The sequence below is a fragment of the Leptonychotes weddellii genome, chromosome 7, assembly GCF_054177405.1.
Source record: "Leptonychotes weddellii isolate Sample4059 chromosome 7, ASM5417740v2, whole genome shotgun sequence".
In the NCBI taxonomy this organism is placed as follows: Eukaryota; Metazoa; Chordata; class Mammalia; order Carnivora; family Phocidae; genus Leptonychotes; species Leptonychotes weddellii.
The window spans coordinates 8,256,342-8,281,988 of record NC_138375.1 but is presented as its reverse complement, the minus strand read 5'-3'; the positions used below and the strand labels follow the sequence as shown (position 1 = coordinate 8,281,988).

Genomic DNA, 25,647 nt, shown 5'->3' with positions numbered 1-25,647 from the left:
AAATCTTAAAAAAAAAAAAACGTTAACTTTTCTTTTTTTTAAGATTTTATTTATTTATTTGACACAGAGAGAGACAGCGAGAGAGGGAACACAAGCAGGGGGAGTGGGAGAGGGAGAAGCAGGCTTCCCGCTGAGCAGGGAGCCCGATGTAGGGCTCGATCCCAGGACCCCGAGATCATGATCTGAGCCGAAGGCAGCCACTTAACCAACTGAGCCACCCAGGCGCCCCTAACTTTTCTTTCTTAATGTTTATTTCTATCAGTTTTCTAGTAAATATCATTATGTCCTCATGATCTACTAAAGCAGATCGTTCCATACATTTTTGTTGTTGTTATAGGCGCATACTTACTTTTGATGTTTATGAGCCAGTCCTTAATGAGTATTAACTTGCACTTATTAGTAAAATGTTTTGGGTAAGTCCTGTACTTTTCATAAATTATCATGGTGACTGAAGATAGTTTCTGTAGCTCTTGGTCTTCAATTCATATGTTAAAAGTCTGTAAGTAATAGAAGATTCCTCTCTCCTTTCAACGTGTAAACCTTCCTATAGGAGTCTTATTGAAGGGGGAAATGATATGTGTTTTCTTTTATTTAAGGAAGTACAATTAATTCATTCAAATGTAAGCAGATAAAGAATTTTTTAAAAATTTATTTATTTATTTTTAGAGAGAGAGAGAGAGTTGGGAGGAGGGGCAGAGGGAGAGAGAGAATCCCAAGCAGACCCCAGGTTGAGCACAGAGCCCGATGCGGGGCTTGATCTCACAACTCTGAGATCATCACCTGAGCTGAAATCAAGGGTCAGATGCTTAACCGGCTGAACCAGCCAGGCGCCCCAAGCAGATAAAGGATTTTTAAATGTCTGTTTATAGTATCAACCTTATGACCTTTAAAATGATAGGCAAAACCATAGTTGGTGAAGGATTACTTAGTAGGTAGACTAGACTGGGGGCAGCTCTGGGGTGCTGGCTCCCCTAGGAACCTGGCTGAATTTTAGGAAACTGGTGTTCCTCATCAGAACTTCCTTCCTTGGTAGGGAGTAGGGGGGTGGATGATCTGATTCTTCATTGCTATGCAAACCCCATAAAAACATGATGGTGCTATGGCTTTTACACGTGACTCCAGAAGACAAACTTAAAACTTTGTAAAGGATTTTAGGGATCTCTAGTGGTTAAGAACAGAAGTTCTTTTTTTTTTTTTTTTTAGCTTTATTTATTCATTTAAGAGGGAGAGAGAGAGCGTGTGAGCAGGGAGAGAGGCAGAGGGAGAGAGAGACTGAGAAGCAGACTTCCCACAGAGCATGGAGCCCCACGCAGGGCTAGATCCCAGGACCCTGCGATCATGACCTGAGCCGAAATCAAGAGTCAGACACTTAACCGACTGAGCCACCCAGGTGCCCTAAGAAGTTCTGAAGTTAAACTGCTTACGTGCAAATTGCAGGTTCCATTACTTAAAAGCTGTGTGATTTGGGGCACATTACTTACTTAGTCTCTCTGAATCTCTCTTGTCTTTAAAATGAGATAGTAACCTGCTCCATTTGGCTGCGTGCAGAAACAATGGCAAAATTCCACTCTATGCTTAAGCTGATGTTTATCCAGCTCTTCCTTTACCACATGAGCGTATGGGCAAAGGCAGTTTCAGGGGTGTTGAAGGTGAGTTCTTGTCATCCAGTGGTGAGTTACCTACCCAGTAAGCTGGCAGCTCTTCTTGTCCTCCTCATTATTATTTTTTAAGATTCCACAGTCCAGTTGTGGATTGATGGAAGAATATTTTTGGAGGCCAAATTTTGAACTTAGAGCAAGAACGAGAGAACATAACGTAAGTCGACAGAGCGAGGTGAGCCTCAATTTGTCATCCAGTCCACTGGATGACATAAGAAGTTTTTGAAAATGCCGGGGAATCATTTCATGCTAGATGGGCTACCGTTATGAAGAGAGCAGCCTCGGAATTTAGGAACTTTACAGAACCATAAGCAAAACTTACAGGCATCCTAACAAACACTTATTTCAAAAAAATGCCGTATCCATTCTAGAACCAGCTGAAGTTGTAGAATACAGTCAAGGCCTCCATTTTTTGGATCCCAGTATTTGGGCAACATTCAGAAATAGAGACGGATTCAAAACATCTCGTAGAAAAGTCTTCAAAATTCTCAAAAGGCAGTGTATTATTTCAACAAACGATAAGGCACTGATCCTATTGTGATTTGCATGTTTAATAATACAATGTTACAATATCTGCAAGCAAAGTCCTTTCAGCAAAGATCAGTCTGGACTTGTGTAGGCCAGCTTCCTACCCTGCTCCACACACCTCCAACGCCACCATAGGACAAACAGCGAATTTAGAGGTTGTTCTTAGGTAATCATGAAGAAATGGAACATAAAATATACTATAATTCATGAAAGATTGCTGACCAAATATTTTAAATGCTACTGTCAGTTAAAACAAAACAAAACAACAACAACAAAAAACGCTGACAAGCAAACGAAAAGCACAACGAGGACACTATCATCCTAGAATTATAGGAATACTCATCATATTGAGCCTGTTTGTCCATGTGTAATCACTGTCTCCATGACAGGGCACCACTCACTCACCTTTGTATCTTAACTTTCCAAGATACAAGTTAAATCTTAAGTTAGAGAACCCAGAATGTTCCAGGCTACATGTAAAGTGTGCTAATACCCAGGGAGAATATGTCCTACAGGGAATAATTATACCAAAATATTTACATAATTCTGATTTGATATATTGAAGTGTATAGTTTCCAAGAATTTACTCATTTGTTTTTAAATGTACCCCTCCAATTTCTTTGAACCTTAGTATTTTTTTTTTTTTTTTTGGCAAAGAAATACTTTTAAAGTATTCTCTTTGGGTAATGTCTTAGCCAAACACATTGTGGGAAGAACTTAAAATGCTTAGTCATGTGCGTTTTCTTGTTGGTATTCCTTAGGCACCTCAGCCTAGGGCAATGACGTAATACCCAAGTCGGCCCAAGAAACAGGGCCCACTCTGTTTTGACAGAGTATTATTCATGATCACCGCTTTACATAAATGTTAGAGAATATCGACTAAAGACAGAAGCTAATTATGCAAAAAATCGTAACAAATGCTACTCTTAATACTGGGAGATTAAGATACAATACTCTTAGTAGTCAGATAAATTGAGTTATTTCTTAGAAGAGGATGTCTTAAATATGTGCTTGAGATATGGTAAAGAGTAAAACATGATAGACATCCATTCTGCCATAAAGAAACTCTTTTTTGTAATTTAAAATGTTGCATTCTGCCAAAGTGTGTGTTTGTGTCAGAGAAAGCGAGAGACCCCTTTAAAAATGGGAACTCTGCATTTAAAAATGAGAATTCTGTGTTTGTTATTATTAATATTACTTGGAAAGTGCATATATTCATAGTAAAACTGGTACATTGTGGCATTTTAGGAGTATTCTATAGAACAGATGTGTTTCTACCTCTAATTAATTAATGTATTAAAAAATTGTGTTCTAAATTCATTCTCTTGGAGTCATTGCAATTGTGCATTCGGTAGCTGGGGATTCCTGTCTCCAAGCTTTGTTTATGCCAAAAATATAAGTTCACATGAATTTAATGGATTGATAGTTGGGCAGCATTAGGAATGCCAAGGGGCTTGCTGAACTTTACCGGATGGTCAACTGCGCATCCTATTTGAGAAACCAAGAGTGCTTTGAATATAGTGAAATTAATTTCATGCCAGGGTAGAGTGCTGCCCCTGAAAATCCACTGGTCTTCTTAATCCCTCATTGCATGAGCTCTAACTTAAGGCAGAGAGTGAAGGAAGGCATGTGATTTGCCCAATGTAAAAGGCCCCAAATAAGAGGGTTATATGTCAGTAGGGCAAATAATCACTACAATATATTTTATTAAGCAGATTTAGTATATATAGCCACGTTCCTAGTTACAGAGTTCAAATTTACCCTGATTCTCGATCATGAGCTAGTGTGTGATGTCATGCATTTCCAGCCTCCAGTACCCAGTGTCCTACTTCGGAGTGTGTCCAACGCTAGGTAGCCAGAAGCAGCAGGCTGCGTGGGGTTTCAATTTTATCTAAGTAGCCGTCACTACCATGGCCCTAGGCAAAAGTCCAGCATTGTTTGTTTGACTTACTTCCTCTGCCTTTTCTCTTCCTTCCCCTTAACGCGTCCTGCAATCCATTCTGGCCATGGGCAGCAGAGATAACTGCGGACTACAAATGAAAAAAAGCTGAGCTGCCCCTAAAAATATTACTCCTTGCAACTATTTAATTGCAGAAGAATTTTTGTGCTAAAGCCTCACCATGCCCCTTGAAAGGCAGACTCAGTAATTTGGCTGTCAATCATTTGTAATTTTACACCTTAAGTGTCTGGAGGGATAATAATTACAGAGTTTTGTACTGGAATGCTGATTCTGAGAAAATAAAAAGCCGAAATTTCAGGAAATAGTCCAGTCTTTTTTAAAAAAAAAACTCTCCTAAAGATAGTTTTATTAAAAGTATAAAACTATTCATATTACACTTACTTGAAAATCACTACAAAATCTGTCACTTGTTTATAATGTTAAAGCTTTCCTATATTAGTTAGTGCTACTTATTCTTTTATCTTGCTGTCAGTGTTAGTAGGCAAAAGTGGCCAGAACATTAAAATTCTTGGAGTATTTTAATGCAGTTTCTTTCTTTTTGGCCCAAGAAATTAGATCGTTTGTGTAGAAGGGCACAACATAGTGAATTACTTTAAAACTGATGATGCCGCATCAGTGATTCCTTCTTCATTCTTTAGTTCTACTTTTATTTTGTAAGACTTAAAAATTTTTTTTTTCATTTAAAAGAAATTGGTAAGAATATTGCTGGAAACCTCTGAGGTCGAAATGGTATTTTTTTTTTTTTTTTTTAGAAACTCAAGAACATTAGTAGGTAAATAATGTTCCTGTTTTCATTCATGCCTGATATCTAGGATTGAAAATAATTTAGGACTTTATTTTTTAAGAATAATATACATTCAGAAAAGTACATGCATCATGAAGTACAACTTGCTCAAGATCATGTCTGTAAGACTCAGCTGTACACTGTGTTTGGTTATTGGTTTATTTTTTTTGCTGAGTAGTATCTCATTGTGCACAGATACCATACTACATTTATTCTTGTTCTGGGGCATGTCAGTAGCGTCCATTTGGGGCTGATACAAATTTTGCTGGTACGAGCATCATAGCAGATGTCTCTGGTGTAGTTATGTGCACCTTTCTGTTGAGTGTATACCTAGGAGTAGAATTTCTGAGACATATAGGATGCACATGAAGAGCGGTAGAAGAGATTGAAAAACATCAAATTAGTTTTACCGTCTCACAGTTCCACTCACAGTCTCTGAAAGTTCTGATAATACCTGATATTTGTCAGTATTTGGCATTTTGTTTCCTCTCTTTTTTACTTTAACCATTCTAATGAGTGTGAATTGGCATTCCACGAAGATCTCAGATTTGCATATCCCTTATGAGTAATAAAGCCGATCATCTTTTCATTTGTTTATTGCCTGTGTGGATAGCCTCTTCTGTGAAGTGCTTGTTCACATATTTTGACCTTGTTAATATTGGGTTGCCTATCATATGCTGCATTTTGGATTTTTGTTGATGATATAGATATATAGATGTAGATATATACACAGACACACATGAGAATGAGAATATTTTTCCTACCAGTGCCCCTTCCCTTTCTCGATGGCATCTTGATAAGCAGGGTTTCCCAATTTCACAATGGCCCAATTTATGCCTTTTTAATTCCTCTTATGGTTAGCACTTTTTCATCCTGCTTAAGAAAGCCTTGGTTCCTTTAAGGCCATGCATGTGTTCCATATTTTACTGTCAAAGCTTTACTGTTTAGTCTTTCACATCTAGACTGATGCTGCATATGGCATTGATTTTTGTATATTTTTTGAGATGGAGTCAAGGTGCATTTTTCACCAGATATCATTTCACTCTGGTGAAAGCACCATCTTCCCACTGTGTGGCAGTTCCACGGTTCTCATAAATTAGATATAAGTGTGATTTGGTGTCATAATTCTCTCCTGATCTACGTTCTACTGGATTCTTCTTAAATGGATGCCCTATGGTCTTAACTACTGCTGCTCTGTAATGTGCCCTCTTACCTGTAGGTTCAGTCTCTAGCTTTGTTACTTTCCTTCAAAACCACTTGCTCTTCTTGGCCCTTTGCATTTTCATGTAAACTTTAGAATCCACTATCCATTATCTCAGCCCCTCCCAGCCCAGAAAAAACCAGCATGCCCAGGTTTGGATTAGAATACTATTAAACCTATTAATTAATCCAAGGAGGTTGAAATCTTTACAATATTAAATCTGCCAACCATAGCATGGTATATTTCTGTAATACCATCATTTGGGTCTGCTTTAATTTCAATAGTGTCATGTAGTGTTTAGTGAGGAGGTCTTATATCACCTTCACATGGATTTATTCCTAGGTATTGGATGTTTTTCTGTGTTATTTGTAAATGTTATTGTTGTTTTAATTTCTTTATTGCTGATACCAGAAAGAAAATTGATGTTTTTGTACATTGGCTTTTTGTTTTTACTTTATTGCTGAAGACCTCCAGTGCAATGGTAAATAAAAGTGATGATAGTAGTGAATAACATCTCTAAGAAGTTTTCAATATTTAACTCTGATTGTAATTTTTAGGTAGGTTTTTTTTTTTCATTATCAAATTGAAGGAATTCCTCTCGATGCCTAGTTTGCAAAGATTGCTTTTTAAATTATGAATACTGTTGAATTTTATGAAAGACACATATTTAGGCCTTCTTAGGATTTAGTTTATTTATTATGGATATTCCACAGTGTTCAGTTTATTCTGTTTATTTTCTGGAAACAGTAAAATCAACCAAAAATGCAATAAATTAGTAATATAGTTCCAATTACAATAATAATAGGAACAGAATTGGCCACAAACTCATATCTATCACTTTTCAGGTATCATACATTGTATAAATTTCATTTTTAAAAAAAGCTCAGTTAGTTAAGCATCTGCCTTCGGCTCAGGTCATGATCCCAGGGTCCCGGGATCCTTGCTCAGCAGAGAGCCTGTTTCTCCCTCTGCCTGCTGCTACCCCCCTGCTTGTGCTCTCTCCCTCTCTCGCTCCAAAAAATAAATAAAATCTTTAAAAATAAATAAAATTTAAAAAAGAAGAAGGAAAGATGGAAATATGGAAGAGTGGGAGGGAAGAAGAGGAGGGAAGAAGTGACGGCCATGACTCAGACCTTCCCTGGAACACTGAGCTCTGAAGACATGAGGGGACACAGAGACACAGGAAGCCCTGTGGAGGACAAACTCCCAACAAGAGAGAATCATGTTGAAATGGGAGATGTTACAAGCATGGCATCTTTAACCTTCGCTTCACTCATACTCCACACCCCGCTCCTCCTCAATCTGTAATTAAGCAAAAGCCAAGCCAAGGTGCCGTTGCCGGAATTCCCAAGGAAATCATAAATTGAAGGGTTTAAATATAAGACAGTGGATTGACACTATCGCAAAAAAGTAGAAAACAAAGAAATCAGAAAGAGAAGAAAGTAACAGTAATATACAAAACGCAGAGAAAATGTAACTTCAGGAAAATTAAATTACCCCCCAAGTAATATAAGAGAACATTAGCCATAATATTGTTTATAGCCTGAATAAAGTTAGAATCATGAAAAAAAAATGAAATCAAAGAAATGATAAGACAAAGAAGTCAAGAAAGGAATAATAAGAGTAGACAACACTGATGGAAAAATAGGAAGAAGTAAAGCCATTGCTTAAATGAAACCACATTAAAGTCATGAAGAAGCATCAGTATTGCAGAAATAAACAGGACTGGTATGAGGAAATAAAACAGAAGAGGGGGGAAAAAAAGACAACAAAAGCAACAAAAAAAGAAGGTGATGGATATGGAAGAGAGAAAACTGGGAACTAACGTGGGGGTGGTTGTTGTTCTTGCCTGGAGAACTCTTTTCTTAAAAGAGAGTAATGTTAACCTGCTTTTTAATTCTCTTCTTCAGTTTTCAGTGTCAGAAGGTATCTGAATGATATATTCACAAAAATTGTATAACCGTCCACATAGAGCCATGAGTTGTGCTAGTCAGGGTGCGTCCTTATGGAAAATGAAGGTCAATGGTGCTTCTGGAGGCACCAGGAACACCCAGTTTTGGGAGAGCAATGCCCCCAGGAGGCATGGATATTTGCCTATGCTGCAGGTAACAGAAAATCTTATCAAATATGCACTGACAGAAAATACGGGCATCCATGAGCCATTCTTGCAAACTGTGTTAAAGACAACATTGAGTCGGGGCGCCTGGGTGGCTCAGTTGGTTAGGCAACTGCCTTCAGCTCAGGTCATGATCCTGGAGTCCCGGGATCGAGTCCCACATCGGGCTCCCTGCTCAGCAGGGAGTCTGCTTCTCCCTCTGACCCTCCTCCCTCTTATGCTCTCTGTCTCTCATTCTCTCTCTAAAAAAAAAAAAAAAAAAAAAAGACAACATTGAGTCAATCAGGACTTAGATCAAGGTGCATGATTTAGGTCTAGACATACAACTATATTAAATGAGATTGGTGTGGGGAGGGTATGGGATAAGAACTACCCTTTATAAAAGTAGGTACTGTTTGAATTTTTAATAAGAAGCTTATCCTGTTTTAAAAATAATCAAAACCTAGGTTTTAAAAGTCACCTTGTTTAGTTCTTATTTGAGCTAACACCAAGGACAATCCTTTTCAAACGAGGACTCCCAGCGTTTCCTTTCAGCATCATCAAGTTTTATCCTAACAATTATAGTTGTATATTGTTTTAGAATTGAAGAAAGTACTTCAGTAGGATAACATCTTGTTAATATAGTACATCATTATATCGGGGTGCTATCTCTGTTTTAAATAACTTGCCCTAGATCATCTAGTTATAAAATGTGGACCTAGGGTCCATTGGACACACGGGTGATAAAAATGGCTTTAAAATACATGGAAATTGTGGCTAAAGTAGAATCAAGGGAAAGACTCAAAAGAGTTTTTTGAGGTAGTGTAATGGCTGGGAGTGGGTAGGGGTGGATGTTAGCATATAAAATTTAGCTTTAAAGTCAGCATCTGGACAAGTTCTCTTCTCTGTAAGCCTTTGGGTTTGCTAGAGTTTGCCATATTTTGTATTTCTTATGAATTGCAATCTCCTTTCAAAAATAAAATAATTTGAATAAGCTTATGTTTTCCAAACTGTCCCTTTTGAAATAAAAACTAGACCAGCTTTGAGTCTGAACTCTAAGCAATCTCGAATCTATGTCTTGCCTTTGAATTCACCAAGGAAACAAAGTCTAGATTCAGTCTGAGACTAATTTTATGATTCTGTGGGTTTTTCTTTATTTTTTCTTTAATGTTGAGGTCCGCAAATAGCTAAGGATCCAGATACAGATTTAGGGCAAAGGAATGGAAGATCAGAAAACTAGAATTTGCTAGGCAGGCTAGTGGGAGGGTCCTTTTGTGATGAAATGTTGCATAAATAATGCCGATGGGGGTCTAAATTCACCGTTGCCATGGAGACCTTTGTGCCTGGCTGAACTCAATTCTTTTCTCTTTTAAGACGGCTACAACTAGGCTTGTGGTGTCTCTGATGCGTCTTGCTTGGCTTTCTCTTCAACAGTTTGTGAGTGAAAGAAGAAATTAAACTATGATAATTCGGCATCCTGACTTTTTCGAGACCAGTCTTCTACTCCCTTCGTGATTTTTGAGCTCCTCTGGGGTTCCTTTTAGCCCTGGTTCTGGGAGGGAGGAGCAGGTGGGGGAGCGCCTGGAACCCCAGCACGGCTTCCCAGGAAGGAGGGAAAAGTAACCCCTCATCTTTGTGACTAGTCCACTTGTTGGCCTGGACTACAGTTTTGAAGTATTTGAGGACCATTTGTTTCCCAAGGTAAAAGAGAAAAAAGTGAAAACGGAACGTGTTTTTTTTTAAATGCTTTCATTCTTGATGTTGTTTGTGTGATGATTTTTAGCTAGCGTTTTAAAACTGCAGGTTGAGAGTTATGTGTGGAAAACACAGGTGGAATTTATCTCTGGCCTCATGGTTGCCAGTCAGTTTATTCAGTGTATTAATGTTGAAATCGTAAAAGCCAAATTATCTAATTCAACAGAATGCGGTTGTAAGGATCCATGTGCTGTTTTTCTATCAGCTAACCATTATAACTGCTTAATAATTGTTTTTAGTAAAACCTGGTGTGTCATAGATACATCCTTTAGATTTCATGAAAGTACCCGTTTATAATTGAGAATTAAGTAATTAAAAGTTGACTTGGAAATTGTGGGCCTCTTTATTTTTCCCCCTTTGGCACACAATTAAATGGAGAACCTCACTCAGAAATAAATTAGTCATTGAGAGTAAAGGCGTAAAAATCACCCAGCCAGTGTCACTATGTAAAGTAACTAAAAATTCAGTGTATTGGATAGTCTAACTTGTTGCATTGCATTCCCTGTCTTAAGAGAGTATTTGGTTCTCAGTGATGAGCTTTATATTACAAGAACTGGAATACAATAATTGCATGTTTTGATCATTCTAAATGGTGTAAATGGGATGCACAAATCCCGTAATTATAGAAAACGTTTACCATACAAGTATTTCCAGATTGCTTTTATTCACATAACTCACTGAGAGAATCATTGACCAAAATTTACAATGACTTCGTAGATTTCACTCTTCTGCCGCTAGAATTTGTGTACTCAACAGGTGAAAGAAACAAATGGATTTCAGAAAGCTGGGGGATTTAACAGGTGACAGTCTGTGGGAATTGTATGTTAGATTGCTGTATATTTATGAGATATGCGTACACTGTAGAATTGTGAGTAAAGTAAAATGGAATGAGGACTCAGAAAGTCTTTAGGTTTTTATCTTTAGTGTTTTCAAATGGATGGTAAGAGCAACAGAATGATTTCCAACTTAATTGTGACAATCACAAGATAGAATTTCTACTTGATTAATACTATTTGAAATTTGAATTAATTTGTAACTCAGATGCTGAGGGCAAATAATGACCAAGTTGACATAAAGAATTATTTTTATCAGGAGCATGTTATGACATGTGTTTTAATATTTTAATTGACTTGCATGGGTATGATTTATTTTAAAGAAGCTAACAAAGACTTGAATATACTCTGGGGGTGCCTCTTAGTAAATATTTCAGTTAATTAAAGTTAAGAGTGTATTTTGATCATATTAAAGCTAAGAAATCTTTTCATTTTTAAGTGATGGATGCAAACCTCAAAGATATCCATTGAGAATAGCTACTAAAGAAAATTTTGACCTTTGAAAGTGTTTTCCATGCCTTGATCATTATTTAATAACACTGCCTAAATGTAAAGGTAATTGACCTTGAAGCTTCACTTGGGCAATACAGTACCTAGGCACTCACACTTTGTGGAACATCGATGTCATGGATTCAAGAGACATTAAGTCTTCAAACTATAGGGCACAGTATATGCATGTGACCCAAATAGTTTTTAAACAAATAACAAGTTAACTAACTCCATGGTGTGATTGCCCATTATCTCGCATTGCTGAATATAAACGAATATAAATATTTCATTTCATATAAATGAGTATAAATATTTCATATCGGAAGAAAATTTAAACTATTTTTAAATTTGTTTTTTAATCCAAGTATTTATATGATGTGAATGCGTCTGACAACATACTAAATTGGGTCCTTCAGAGGCCATCCTAAAGCGTATAAGCAGAGATCAAACAAAATGTGATTTAAAAGAAATATGCATTTTGAGGATATTCAAAGGCCAAGTTGCAAAAACTTTCCTGGACTATTTTATTCATAAGTTTTTATGCACATGATTAAGAAAAGAATAGTTTTCGTTGTGAAAAAATTTATATATATACACATTCCCAGACAATTCCAGGATGGGCCCAACTCAGGATTGTATTGATAGGTTACAAAATTACAGCTAATACATTTGACCAAAATTTCCAGTTCAAATGGTTTAGGAACAAGGCTTTGTGTTTGTGTTTCTACAAGAAGCTTATTAACCTGTGAATTCTGATTTAGAGCTCTTTTGTAATTCTTCTATCTTGCTGTACCTTATATTCAGCAAATCCTTGTTGAGACCCTCCTTTGTACTAATTTATGCCATGTACCAGAATGGAAAGAGGTATTCCCTGGAGTCTCCATGAACTAAAAAATCTAGTGGGGATGCAGATATGAGAACTCCTAACTGTAACACAGTAAAATACCTGCTTTAATGGAGTCATGGTCAAGGAGAGCATGCCACAGCGCTGTACTTTATACAGTGCCTTAAAATACGGTAATTCATCCTCCCAACCTGAGATGAAGAAAGGTTAAGTGACTTGCATGATGTAACTGTTAAAGAATGACTGTAAGGATAATTTCTAAATAGTAGCCAGAGAATTCCTTTGAAAACAGAAATGCCATCATGTCACTACTCTATGTAGAGTCAAAGTCAAAGGCCATGCAGTTGCTGAAGCCCCTTGGTGAAGTGCCCCCTACCACTCCTGTCTCTCCCACATTTCCTACGTCTTCCCTCTTGCCCACTTTGCTCCAGCATAGAAGATGCTTTGCTTTTTGTAGAAAATGCTCCCAGCACGTGGCCTTTGCATTTGGCATTTTTCTCTGCTGAAAGCAGTGCAGCAGTCCCCCAGCCCAAATCCAGCCCAGATACACACACACTACCTCCCCCTTGTGTCCCTCTGGCAGAGGTCACCTTGTCAGTGAGTCCAGTCTTGATAACCATACTTAAATGGCCTCCCCATCTTCTTTTCCTGCATTATTTTTCTCCAATGCCTTTACCACAGGTGATGCTCTAAGTAATCCACTGGTCCATCTTGTTCAATGTCCATTTTCTCCATTGGAATGTAAACTCTATGAGGGCAGGGATTTTTGTCTATTTTATTTTTATTGATGCATTCCCAGCCCCTAGACCCATGCTTGCCTTACTTATTGAATGAAAAAATGAAAAACTAAATATAGTTTCCCCAGTGCCAAATATACGGTGTTCTACTTTGTTGTTGTTTTTGCTGATTGTAAAAATAAAGTAGAAAATATTCGGATTTATCACTGGCAACCCATTATTCTAGTATAAGTGTGAAAGAAAGAGGTCAAATACAGATGGTGGGTTCATAATTGCTTATGTACCAACACTCAGCCAAGTATCACAGAATAGGGGTTGAGAATTTCCCTTCTAATGCATGGTCGATGGCATCAGGTGGATTCGTAGTGAGAAAGCCCAGGGTGTTCTCCCATCTTCCCGCCCTCTAGCTGTGGAAACTTGACCAGGGCCTTCAGCTTCAGTAGCCATTTGTTGCTTCCACTATAAGCATTGTGGCTACTACTATAGGACTCCAGCTGTCTCTAAGGTTCTGTGATTTATCTGCATATTCTCCAAAGTATTTTTATAAGGAACACACGAAGAATTATGCACAATCTCTAAAATACTATATCGTATATTTCTTTTGTGTTTGTAATGTTCATCAACGTGAGAAAAAAGATCCAGTGGCCTGGATTATTTATGTGCTCATATTCAGTCAGCAGTTCTGTTAAATAAAGTTTTACTCAAAACACAGAATACATTTTCAGGATCCTAAGAATTACCAATCGATACTAGTCCATGGTGGTATCTCGTATAGTGGCCGTAACTAACGGTGGCTCATCTGGAAAGCATCACAACAAGTGAGTATAGGTTTGCCATTTTTGCGTCCAGTCATTTGCCTCTATCCCATCAAGTTGTTCCTGCATTTGACAAGTTTAATTAAACTTAGCACTTGTGGTTTTAAAAATAAACTTTTCAAGCTCTAAGAACTTAATAAACGCTACAGTGCGGCTAATTACATAGTAACCTTCAAAAATTTTTTAAAAATGTGAGAGTTACTTCTCGAGGAATAAAAGTGTTGAGTTAGTCTGCGGCTTCCAATTGTACTGGCTCTTTTTTAAAGAAGAAAAGCTAATTACAAGCATTGGTCAGCTGTCTCCTTGTTTCTGTAGGAGGCAAATAGATCGTTAGAGCCTTTCGGTTTCCTTAGGCCTCAGCTGCTGGTTGCATGTAGGATGTAACATTTGGCTCCATAGTCCTCCAGTGAGAGTAATTGCAAATAGGATTATTTGTTGCATGGCTTGGACATTATTCACACATCCCTTCTTTGTGAATTTCAGCTGCTTCAGTTCATTTAATGCCCTCATGCTCTTCTGAATCAGTTTCTGGTAATTTTCATCAGCATTAGTAAAGTTTCTGTGAGAGATGCTATATTCAGCGTTGAGATGGAAAGGCAGTCAGATGTGGGTGTTAGGGTTGAGGCCTGACTGCACCCACACTATCAGGCAGCACTTCTGCCAGAAAACAGAAACCGTCAATATGGAGGTAAGATGACAAAGATTTATAGAGGGACACTTTGAGTGAGCTGTGGGGCTGTGTCTACGTACGTAGGCCCATAGGTTGTTGGGCCATTGGGTTGTTGGCCCTCATGCTGCTGTGAACTGGACATTAGTTTGTGGACTCTGGCATATTCTGGCATATATTTGGCAAATGGAATGCACAAATATTGGCCAAATGTCATACATTTCCCTTTCAGGGACTTACCTAATCTCTAGGTATAGGATATATATTTTTTTTCTAGGTATAGGATATTAAATAGGAACATTGAATTCTTTCATTTAAAAATGTATAAACCTGGGGCACCTGGGTAGCTCAGTCAGTTAAACATCCGACTCTTGATTTCAGCTTAGGTTGTGATCTCAGGGTCGTGAGATTGAGCCCTACACGGGGCTCCATGCTCAGCAGGGAGTCTGTTTGAGATTCTCTCTCCCTCTCTCTCTTCCCCTCCCCCTGCTCACGAGCTCTCTCTCTCTCTCAATAAATAAATATTTTAAAAAATGAAAATAAAAATTGATAAACCTAGGGTACCTGGGGGCCTCAGTTGGTTGAGGGTCTGACTCTTAGTTTTGGTTCAGGTCATGATCTCAGAGTCCTGAGATCAAGCCCACGTCGGGCTCTGCACTCAGTGGAAAGTCTGCTTGAGGATTCTCTCTGCCCCTCCCCTCACTCATGCTCTCTCTCTGTCTCTCTCAAATAAATAAATAAATCTTTAAAAAATAAAAAAATTAAAATTTTTAACCTGGACCTTTTATTTGTTACTGTTCTGAAATAATCACTGATGTACTTAATAGAGCACAGCTAGTACTTCCTTACAACATCTCATTAAATCCTCACAAAGGCCCTATATGTTAGATATTGTCCCTGGACTATAGGTGAGAAACATTAAGTGGAGTAATTATTTCATTATGTGGTATGTCTGAGATCACAGAAAAAAACTGTGCAGATTTTGAACCCATATCTGCTTAACACTGCAGCTCCCTTCCCTTTAGCCTTAGTCCAATGGCACTGTTCAGTTTAACCATCTCACTTAGATTCTGGAGAACCTGTGTAGATTTTTGCCTGTTTGTATTGCATATCCTTGTTTTTCTTTACTATTCACCTCTAGCCAGGGTGCTCCAAACTGTTCTCCCTTTTACTGTAAACAGATGGACCTGCTAATCAGCAGTTCCTATTTAGAATCCTGCAGGACCCAGAGCTCAGGGATTGGTAATGGAATGCTAGGAGTACCTCTATCAGAATCAGCTTGAGCACATGTTATAAATGCAGCTTCCTGACTCACAGTCTCAGAGGCTGGGTTGCACATCTGCAATTCTAAGAGGGCCCCTAGAAGACTGCTGGACCCAGGGGCATTTGAGAACCCCCTGTCTGATCTGACAGATGCAGAAACTGGTTGTGAGTGAGGGGGTTGCGAAGACAAGTTCAAGGTAGAGCCGAGCATTCTCTGCCCAGAATTGGGGGCAGGATAGAGATTGGGGGAGTCCCATCTGCCACAGTGGAAACTCATGTGGGTTCGAAGTGATAGAGATTGGAGGGGTCAGTGGTATCTGATTGATCTCAATCTTGTATTTTTCCAGGCCTACTCTCTGCCATGCTGTATTTGTGCATGCACACGAGGGGGGCGGGCAAATGGAGGGGAAAGGACTGTTAGCCTGACCTGGTGATGTTCTTCCCATTCTTTAGTCCCCTTCTTCCTTCTCCCCTCACGGCTCTCATTTGCAGCCATTATGTGGCTCAGTTGATTGTGCAGCCTTGTGGCTCCATGCAGTAAGTCTGTGGATGCTGATATTTCCAGAGCATCTCCTAAGGATATTTTAAATTAAATGGCATAACATAGTTATTAATACAGCACTATTGCCTGAGCTTCCCCTACTTGCCAGTCCCTGTCCTCAAGTCTAGGAGTAAGGAGCTGCAAATCCACTGCCTTCATGGGGCTGCCATTCTAGTCGGGGCCAGAGGATAAATCAATGACTGTTATTACTCTCACTCCTCCTCCTTTGAAAAGAGCTACAGTGTAGGAGTAGAGTCCCTTATGGTGACCTAGAGGCTCTGCCCATCCCATGAGACCCAACAAGTTTATCCTGGGCAGTGCTCCGTGAGACCTTTCTCTTTACTCTCATTTTTAAAAGGAAGCCAAGCCAACAACTTTCTTACCATCTTTGTCTACAGGGGATGTTGTTGTTTTGGGGAGACTTTGAGAATATGTGCTTTCAAAGTGGAGACAGAATGCTTAGTGTATTTAACTGGGTGTGAAACAGGCTTCTTAGCTGTGGGGCAGTGGGAAAAAATATGGGCCTGGCTGAGTTTTATATACTGGCCCCAGTGCACTCCAGTTGTAGGATTCTAAGAAAACGTGGGCATAATTTGTGCATAACGTTCTCTCCATCAGAAGAGCGACCCTCATCACTGTGGCACAGGTGTGATGGGATGTCATTTGAGAAGCATAACTTTGTATGGTAACTCCCTCTTCCATCTGTGGAACACCATTTCTCTGGCTCGAGATGATGAGTGGGTATTCCTGGGCTGTAAGCGTTTAGTTATTTTTGGTAATGCGTTATTCATCTTAGAACAATGTGGAAGTTCCCGGCTTTTGAAGGCAAAATTCTAAAGGGGTTTCGAGTGAGGAGGTGACTGTGTCACCCTGAGCCATGCAGCCAACGGTCAGGAAGTCCAAGCCCAGGGCTGCTGCGCAGTGCGTGGGGGGGTCACCAAAAGCCTGCCAGCCTGAGTGCACTGCCAGAGGTGGTGGGTGACTGCCACCTCCAACTCTTTCTTTTTCTTTTCTTTTCCTGTTGTTGCTTTTGGCTTTTGGCTTGTTTGTTTACTTCTTTATTGTCATATATTTTGAGAAAGAGCAATGGAGTGGAATCAGCTCCAACCCTGGTATTAATTTTATTTCATTTTCTTTCCTTTCCCTGGTGGGTCCCTGAAGGGCTGTAAAGCTGCTACCTCTACTTATTAATCCCTCTGCCCCTGAGTTTCCTACCTGCAAAATTAAAGGCTTCAACTCTGTGATCCCTTCCAAAGGAATAGGATTTTATTATCTCTCCAATAGGGACTTCCTAGTGCCAACGTAGGAGTACAGTTTTTAGCTGGGGAGCAGAGATTAGCTAAGGTGGGCTCTCATCCGGGTCCCTGTCCTAGCCTGTGTGTGTCTCTCACCCAGGGGTCTCCAGCCTTTGCTAATTTCACTCCTCTAATCAGTTAGACATTTGAGCAAGAACCTCCACTATGTGTCCATTTATTTGTACGTGATATAAATGTACATCTGTACCAAAACTCATCTGTTAGAAAATATGATAAACATCTCATAGAGGTGAGAGAGGTGAGAGCAATAATTTAAAATGTAAGTTCACACCTGTGCAAGGGTTCCCCTACCCCGGGGAATTGCCTTGTGCACCCCACTTCAGAGAAGTGTTGCCACGGCTGAGCTGCACAGCTCAGCAGTGTCGGGAAGTTAGCTAAATCATTCAAATTCAAAAGCTGAGATATGAGAAATGGGAACATTTGTTCCTAGCTCAGCCGTCTGTCCTTGTAGGACCCCCCCATCTTGATTATAACCAGATTTGAGGTCAGTGATAAAGACGATCATGCCGTCACGAATGATCGTTCCCAATTTGTAAATGAGCACATAATTACCTCCAGGCATTCTTGCAGATAGGGGGCCAATAAGACAATGTTGACATCACAGTGCACTGCATCTAGGTGCTAGAAGACAATCCAAGGCTTATGTTGATCTTTGTATGCCAATGACATGTCCCAGGCATGTGCTTATATACCCCTTTGGATTCGCTGTTTAGTGGATGGTTATCAACAGGAGACTGGTGGAAAAGCACTGAGCTATGTACTTTCTTTTTCTTTTTTTTTTAAGATTTTCTTTATTTATTTGAGAGAGAGAGAATGAGAGACAGAGAGCACAAGAGGGAGGAGGGTCAGAGGGAGAAGCAGACCCCCCGCTGAGCAGGGAGCCCGACGTGGGACTCAATCCCGGGACTCCAGGATCATGACCTGGGCTGAAGGCAGTCGCTCAACCAACTGAGCCACCCAGGCGCCCAAGCTATGTACTTTCTTTTCAAAACTATAATCAAAGAATTGGGCTGGGCTAATGTCTTCAGAGCAAGCTTATAGAATTTTCAGGTTTTCGAGGCTAATAAAATATGCATACATTTGGTACAGAATTAGATTTCAAAAAATGTCTAAAATCCTGAAAAAATATGAGATAAAACAAAAAGTTGAAAATTTGGGAGACATGTCTACCCTTGTCTGTGGGCTCAAAGGTATCAAACACAGAGATCTATCATGTATGGAAGTCAGATTTTGCAGCAGTTTAGGACAAAAGCACTAAAGGTTTAGTTGAATTTAAATTTCAAATACGGAAATTGTTTGACAAAGTTACGAAAGCTAATGTAATCTTAGGTTATGTTAATGGAAATTCAATGTAATTTGTAAATAAGTACATAATTAAGACCGAACAAGAATAGAGAAGTTAGGGGCGCCTGGGTGGCTCAGTTGGTTAAGCGACTGCCTTCGGCTCAGGTCATGATCCTGGAGTCCCTGGATCGAGTCCCGCATCGGGCTCCCTGCTCGGCAGGGAGCCTGCTTCTCCCTCTGACCCTCCCCCCTCTCATGTGCTCTCTCTCTCTCTCATTCTCTCTGTCTCAAATAAATAAATAAAAAATCTTTAAAAAAAAAAAAAAAAAGAATAGAGAAGTTAGATTATTCATTTAGGTATGTATTTATCCTGTACATAAAACTCAATGGACATTACCTAACTATATTTTGAATGTCTGTTCCCTTAACTTAGCAACCAGCTAACTACAGGCAATCTATTCTTTTTCCTCATCTGTAGAACAGAAATAATAGTCATTAAAATAGTGATATTATTAATATTATTAGGAGTAGTATTTCCTAGATCCCTAAAGGGTAGTGAGAAGAGAAGGAGGACGTTGCTTTTCTAGGAAAACAATGGCCTAAGTTTCTCAAAATGGGAAGGTTCTCCATGCTGCCTTTAGTAAGATAGAGTTCATTTTTCTTAACTAAATACAAGTTCTACAGTATTTATTAAATACACATCTTGTTGACTATTTAATTTCTGACTGGACTATTGCTTTTCCCACTTGAATAGCAAGGGAAGAGTGGGTGAAAATTGGCCTAATATGTACAAAACAGCTGCTGGAATCATAGCAGCTTGCTGCCTGGCTCTGCAGCCAGGGAGGCTGGTATTCATTAGCTCTGCCCTCTCTATCAGGTAAAAACTGCAGCTGATGGAAATTACAGTCCCCAGTTTCAGGGGACACAAGGATAATTTGGCTGTTCCTAAAAAGGCATGAACAAAATATTGGCTAAGCACAGACAGATGTTAAGGTTATACTCTGTACATGAATTCATGTACTTGAATTCACTTTAATGGAGTTGAGCTTATGGTATAAGATCTTGCAGCTCATTATAACTAAGTTGTTATGGGCTGCTAATTTGCTAGAAGCTGCTGTATCATGAGCTAGCCCAACTGCCTTGATGGGTCTCCTGGTAGTTAATATGGATTAAATGTGAATCTTTTATTTTTTCCCCTGTGGTCTCACATAATGATATTAGCTTGTCTACAGTGTGACAAACTCAGTGTACCAGGAGCATCTGGTACACTATTCTTTATGACTGAAAATAAGCCTGCAAACTTGATAATGCACATCCATTAAGACACTTCCCCATATTGGGGAGATTTGGAAGGATGATGACCATGGAAGGGATTTACTGGTCACAGTTCATTTTGCTCCAGTGTATATAAACTATCTCAACAGTGGTACATTCATCAATGCTATGTTCCTACAAGTTCTTGCTTGATTACCAGGATGCAAATATGGATAGATTCCATGTTCGACTGAACTTAATTTATTCCCAGCAGAGGAATTTCAAAAAGGAAAGAAAAAAGAAAAGAAAAAGAAACTAAATTTTCACAGCTTGATGATAGGTTTAAATTCAGCCTTTTGAAGTTGATCTGGGAATGGACCGCACTGAAATGTTTAAGGCATGAAACCACTTTAGTAAAGAGGGTATCTTTTTAATTGAGTGCATAGTATTGTAAGAAATGAGGAGTAGAATCAGATCCTGTTGTGTGCCATTTGGATTGCAACAAGTTAATATAAGAATGTTCATGTTTTGAGTATGTCACTACCTAAGCAGTGAAGAAACGTGAAACAAAAGAGTTGACATACAGATGCATATTATGTAACTTACCAAGAATGGGGAAGACCACTGGGCTAGTTGTCACTGTGTTATTATCTCTGTTTTAGCACTAGCTGAGTAATCTTGAATTATTCACTTAACCTCTCTGATTGCTAGTTCCCTCCTCTTTACACAAAAGGATTATATTTCATATCCTATATTCTTCACTGGGCCATTTGAAGATAAAATAGAGTAACAATACAGCTGTTATTATACAAAGAGTAAAACTGTTATACTATTATATTGTAGTACAATTATAGTAATAACTCTCTCTTACCTGATGTCAGCCCTCTGGTAACCACAAGCCCCTCAATCAGTGGTAGATGTGGCATTAGCAATTAAAAACCACTCTGGAGGCAATGAGGAACAGGAGCTCTGAAAGGTACACAAAAAAATCACCAGAAAGAAATGTCAACAATATAAATGAAGGAGAAGAGAAATGAGACTATTTCTTTGGTTGTAGGAGCCAATAGCTGTGTGTGTCCACAGTGCCAGAGGACTTTACTATGTCCACCTAATTATGAAAAAGCTCTGCAATAGTCAGGGACATTTAGGGACAGGCAAACTAACATCCTACCAGGGCAATATCCTTGTAATGTCATATAGGATCCATGTTAACACTAAAGACCTTCAGATGTCAAAAAACAGTTAAATAGTATTAATTATTTTCTTATCAAATGAGTTCAATAACATTTCAAAAGGTTTCGTATGGAAAGAGATGAAGTGGTGTATCACATTTAATGAATGAGGAAAATCAGGATCATTGTTGAATATTAACCTGTTACTGAAGTCAAAACTTCCAATGTAATTTGCCTGGTATTCTATCTGGTCCTACATTCCAGTCAAACTGCACTCTAATTACTCCCTGAAACACTTACACACACGGTCAATATTTGTCTAATTCTGTGCTTTAAATCATGCTATTTCTTCCATTTGTAATGCTTTTCCTCTGCCTTTTCACATGGTCAAATAGTGATGTCTCATTGTCCCTCTCAGGTGCCACCTTATGCATGTACCATTACCCTTGAATTCCATCTCCCCACCCTCTCCCATCTTCCCTAACCGGATGTTGCCCATTCATATCCATCTCATCACAATGTAGCATTTTACTTTGTATTCTGTATGCACAGATTTCAACTCTTTTGTTAGACTTAAAGCTATCAACAAGATATCTGTAGGTTCTCCAGAGAAACAGAAGCAATAGGATATATAGAACTATATAGAAAGAGATTTATTATGAGGTCAGAATGCAGTGATTGTAGGAGCTCAGAAGTCCTACATCTGCCATCTGCAAAGTTGGAGGTCCACGAAAGCTGATGGTGTAGTTGCAGTCCAAACTCAAAGACCTGAGAATGAGGGGAGTCCATGGTGTAAAGTTCTGGTCCAAGTCCAAAGGGCTAGACAACCAGGAGTGCCAGTGCCTGAGAGCAAGAGAAGATGGGTGTCCCAGCTCCTACAAAGAGAAAAAATTTGCCCTTCCTCCACCTTTTTTCTATTAAAGCTCTCAATTGATTGGATGATGCCCACAGCATTGGTAAGCGTGATCTTTTTAGTCTCCTAAGATTCAAATGCCAGACTCCTCCAGAAACACCTTTATAGACATCCTAAGAAATAATATTTACCAGTGATCTGGGCATCCCTTAGTCCAGTCAGGTTGACACATAAAGTTAACCATCACAGGATCCATACCTGAACTAATTTTGTACCCATGTCTTTCCTGTCTTTGTTATCCAGCACCTTGCAGAATGCTTTGCCCATAAATATCAGCTGTCCTACTGTTACTTTATTCATTCATTCCTTAAATACTTATTTGGCACCTACTCTGCGGGAGGTGTTAGAGATTTGGATGAAAAAGGCAGCACTGTTTTTGCCTTAGAATTTAACATCATAAAAATAGTAACTCCAAAATAATTGAGACTTGTGGTTTACTGGCAGGCAAATAGTATTGATGGCTCAATCCCCATCTATGGTTGCTGTTAGTGAGAAGCCAGTATTCCTTTTGCATTTCATTTATGTACCACAGAAATCTGATACCATAGTACTGAAGAGATATTAAGCAGCAGTGTCATCAGGCTATTTGGGACTATTTCTGGGGATATAATGAGAGAACTCCCTGGAATGTTGGGGCCACTGAAGAGACTTAGACATCTCCTAGTCCTGAAATACTGATAGGCTCTCAGCTCAAAGAGCTACCAGTAAAATTCACTAGAGAATTTTATGTTAGGAAGATGGTAAATCATGGGAAAATTGATTATTCTACCATGCAAATGTTACAACAGTATATGAAAATGCCAATTTTATAATTGAGGGTTTTTTCATGTAAATTTTATAGTTTGGCAAGAAAACTTTGGGGGCTAAGCCAATAGAAAGCAAGTATCTCCTGAAACTTTTCTCAAAATCAGAGAGTGTTCTTTCTTGCTCGGTAAAGTACTACAGTCTTTTCTTGGTGGCCAAGCAAAAGGAATAATGTCTTTGAACATGTAAGTAAGTAGGTGGTAATTAGCATACAAATTGTTTAATTGTAATTAAACACTAGTAAAGTTTGGAAGAAAATGTGAGAGGATTCAGTTTTTGTTAATTAACTTAGGTTATGTCTGTAATTTCAAATTAATAATATTGTATTAACTTGCAAAAGTCTGCATTTGTGTAAACAAAAAAAATATGAATAGAGACCACCAATCAGATTATCTCAACACATTCAATTCCTCATATTAATATCAAGACTTAATGGAGATACCATGATGCTCATGGCAATAAATGTTTCCTTTAGTGTTATAGAATGTTGAGCCATTGAAAGGTTAAATGTTAAGAACTATTAATTTTTATTCTTAGGAAATAAGGAGTCACTGAAAGATTCTTAAGTACATGAATAACAGAATCACATGTATTAATTTTTTTAAGGATGATTTTTGGCCTATATTATGGAGAACAAATTGAAAGCAGGTATGAACAGGGGCAGACACTCTAATTAGGAAAATGAGTTCAGGTCTCCAGACAAGAGATACTGGTAGTTAGAATTGGAGTAGTGACAGTGGAGATAATGGACGGATTGGAGAGGTAGAATTGGTTGTTACAACTCTACTCTCAATTCCAATGTGGGTTTTCCTCCCACACCAAGCAATTATCTGATACCACCTGGGTATCCTACAATTCTGACACTCTCTACCTGGAGATAGCATCAAATCCCACAAGTTAAGGACTCAGTCCTCCAAGATTGCCCCCCTTCCCCCAACCACACACACCTTAGATGCCAGTGGCAAGTCTGAGTTGTCACCTGTGCTTCTAACCAACTGACCAGCTATAGATTGGGTTCAATTATTTTACTAGAGCTGCTCACAGAACGTGGAGAAGCATTTTACTTACTAGATTACTGCTTGATTATAAAAAGATATAACTAATGACCACCACAGGGCAAGGTATGGGGAAAGGGCTCAGAGCTTCCATGTTCTCTTTGAGTGCATCACTCTCCCCAGATTTCCACATGTTCATCAACCTGGAAGCTCTTTGAACCCCATCATTTCTGGTTTTTATGGAGACTTCATTACCTAGGCACAGTTGATCAAGTCATTGACCATTGATGATTAAACTCAATCTCCAGCCCCTCTTCCCTTTCTGGAGGCCCCACAGTATGGGACTGAAAGTTCCAACCCTCCAGTTACATTGTTGATTCTCCTGGCAACCAGCTCTCATCTTTTGGCGTGGTTCAAAAGTCGAAATTTCATTAACATAACAAAAGACACCATGTCATTCTTACCACTTAGGTAATGTCAAGGGTTTTAGGAACTCTGTGACAGAAATGGGGTTGAAAAACAAATATATATTTCTTATTATAAATTACAGTATCACAGTGGTATTTAATGACTTATTGTGTATGTCTGGAGAGGACAAAGTGCAGAATTATGAACACATTTGGGAATTAGGTAACTTGGGTAAATGATAGTACTATTTTTTTTTTTTTACACAGACTACCATTTTATTGCCCATCAGAGCAATGATGTTATCATATAATGAATAGTCTTTAAAAAATTCCACTAAACATTCATGAGAGAATGAGAATTAAAAAGACATATAGTGTCTAAATGATAGTACTATTGACTGAGATAGGAAAACAACAGAGTGAGGACAGGTTTACAGGTTGTCTATGATGTCGGTTTTGGACATGAAGCTCTGGGTTTTCCAGAGAGGATGTCAGTGGCCATTTGTATATACACCATTACTGGTTATTGAAGCTGTGGGGATTGATGAGATTATTTAGAGAAAGTCTAAGAAAGTAGAAATCTTTAAAAATCCCAATGAGAATAGTAGCTTAAGAGAGTAGGAGACATCCATAGAGAATAAGGGCAGCCAGAGAGGTGGGAAGGAAGGCAGGAGAGGGGTGTATTGAAACCATAAGACGAATTTGTTTCAGGAAGAAAGGATAAGCCAATGAAGTAAAATACTAACAATAGGTCAGTTAAAATACCGATGGTGTATGGTGATGAGCTCATATAGAATTATTCCACTGGTATGAATATTTTTTTTAAAGATTTTATTTATTTATTTGAGAGAGAGGGAATGAGAGACAGAGAGCATAAGAGGGAAGAGGGTCAGAGGGAGAAGCAGACCCCCAGCTGAGCAGGGAGCCCGATGTGGGACCCGATCCCGGGACTCCAGGATCATAACCTGAGCTGAAGGCAGTCGCCCAATCAACTGCGCCACCTCCACTGGTGTGAATATTTAGCTATTTAAATTTCCACAAAAGCATTGAGTGAGAAAGGATAAATATTGGCCCAAACATTTCTATTCTAAATAGAATTATTACTATAAATCTTATTCTATAATTCAAGTTAATTATACAAAAGACATATAATATGAGAGAGCACAAGCATAACTCATGGAAAAATATCATAGAAATTTTGCATTGGGGGCGCCTGGGTGGCTCAGTTGGTTAAGCGACTGCCTTCGGCTCAGGTCATGATCCTGGAGTCCCGGGATCGAGTCCCGCATCGGGCTCCCTGCTCAGCGGGGAGTCTGCTTCTCCCTCTGACCC

General features: G+C 38.9%; 1 protein-coding gene across 6 annotated transcripts in view; it reads left to right on the top strand.

The window, feature by feature from the left end:
• The window catches only part of CTNND2 (catenin delta 2), an 864,616-nt gene that overhangs the window by 287,167 nt on the left and 551,802 nt on the right, over positions 1-25,647 (top strand). The window contains exon 1 of one of the 6 annotated variants that reach the window (XM_081825897.1): positions 9,319-9,927. The exons of the other annotated variants lie outside the window; for them this stretch is intronic. The gene's annotated coding sequence lies outside the window, so the exon portion shown is untranslated. Of the gene's footprint in view, positions 1-9,318; positions 9,928-25,647 lie in introns of those variants that run through there. 6 annotated transcript variants of the gene reach the window in all.